Source organism: Gavialis gangeticus, unplaced genomic scaffold (assembly GCF_001723915.1).
Source record: "Gavialis gangeticus isolate Ggan-Ray unplaced genomic scaffold, GavGan_comp1, whole genome shotgun sequence".
NCBI lineage: Eukaryota > Metazoa > Chordata > Crocodylia > Gavialidae > Gavialis > Gavialis gangeticus.
Window position 1 is genome coordinate 213,163,892 of NW_017729032.1, and position 1,927 is coordinate 213,165,818.

Here is a 1,927-nt window from a genome sequence, read left to right on the forward strand (position 1 = left end):
GCCGACTTTCTGGACACATGGAAAGTTCTTTTCCTTGCATATAACATGTACTCCAGCTTCCCCAGCTCGTTTGGGGGCAGGGAAATTGTGAGTTATATATGATAAAATATAGTATTTCCTTCTTCTTTTGCTGCATAGAAGACTTTTACATTGAAAACCCACAAAAGATTACAGATTTACTGGGAAAACAATAGAACTCATAGACAAAAGTGCTATTAAATTCACAAATTAAAACAGAATACCCATAATTTTTCCTGTGTGTGTTTTTTTTTTTTTAAAGAAACAATAATTTTAAGAGTAATATTAAATGTTGGGAGAAACCATACAATGAATTCGTATTGCTAACTGTTGCCTAGAAATAGAGTATTATACACATTATGATAATGGTTCAAAGATATGGAAATACCTGGCAAATACACTTAGCACTTTACATTTCCCAAAGTGCTCTGCTAAAAAGCCAGGTAGTTATGTGCGTACATTTAGCAGACAGAGAAACAAAGGTGAAGAAATTTAGTATCTTAAAGCCACCAAACAAGTCAAAGGCAAAGTAGTTCTGGGCTCCCCAGCCCAAGCACAGACCATTAGATAGCTTTTGTTTTCACAGTTCTGGATCATCAACAGAAAATAGTTACCATACAGAACCCCAAAATTAAACCAGTGACTGCTGCAGTGGCCATTTGTTTTCATAGTTTCATAGATTTAGGGTCGGAAGGGACCTAGTAGATCTTCTAGCTCGACCCCCCGCCAGGGCGGGAGAACAACAAAACCCCAAAACAAGAAACGGGACTCAAATGAGTCCAGCCAAGTAGGCATCCAGCCTCTTCTTAAAGACCCCCAGGGTAGGGGCCAGCACCACTTCCCTTGGAAGTTGGTTCCAGCTCCTAGCCGCCCTAACTGTGAAGTAGTTTTTGCGGATGTCCAATCTATACCTCCTCTCCATCAACTTGTGCCCATTACTCCTTGTTATGCCAGCGGGCGCTAGGGGAAACAGCGTCTCCCCCAAACCCTTCTGGTCCCCCCTAGTGAGTTTATAGACGGTCACCAGGTCCCCCCTCAGCCTTCTCTTGTGGAGGCTGAATAGGTTCAGGTCCCGCAGTCTCTCACTGTAGGGTCTGCCCTGTTGTCCCCGGATCATGCGGGTGGCCCTCCTCTGGACCCTCTCCATGTTGTCCACATCCCTCTTGAAATGGGGCGCACAGAACTGGACACAATACTCCAGCTGTGGCCTGACCAGCGTCGCGTAGAGGGGGAGGATCACCTCCTTGGCTCTACTCGAGATGCACCTGTGGATGCACGACAAGGTCCGGTTAGCCCTGCCAACCATGACCTCGCATTGTCGGCCCATGTTCATCTTGGAGTCAATAATGACTCCAAGATCTCTTTCTGCCTCCGTGCTCTCGAGTAGGGAGTTCCCCATTGTGTAAGTGTGCTGCTGGTTCCTACTGCCCAAGTGCAGCACCCTGCACTTGTCCGTATTAAAACGCATCCTGTTCCTGTTAGCCCACCCCTGTAACCTATCCAGATCCCTCTGCAATCTCTCCCTCCCTGCTAGCGTGCTCACCTCCCCCCAAATTTTGGTGTCATCAGCGAATTTAAACAGGTTACTTTCCACCCCATCATCCAGATCGCTGATGAAGAAATTGAACAGCGCAGGCCCCAGGACCGAGCCCTGGGGGACTCCGCTACCCACCTCCCCCCAGGTCGAGTATGACCCATCCACCACCACCCTCTGAGTGCGACCCCTCAGCCAATCTGCAATCCATCTGACTGTGTAGGCATCTATGCCACAGTCGCCTAGTTTTTTAACTAGGATGGGATTTTATCTTCTAATAACAACTGGCAGTCAACAGGAAATACTACTACCTGGCATTATAACCTTGCCTTTTTTGAGAGAGAGAGAGAGAGAGAGAGAGAGAGAGAGAGAGAG

General features: G+C 47.1%; 1 protein-coding gene across 5 annotated transcripts in view; it reads right to left on the bottom strand.

Annotated features, from left to right (window-relative positions):
- The window catches only part of DYRK1A (dual specificity tyrosine phosphorylation regulated kinase 1A), a 170,525-nt gene that overhangs the window by 28,679 nt on the left and 139,919 nt on the right, over positions 1–1,927 (bottom strand). The gene's annotated exons all lie outside the window — the stretch shown is intronic.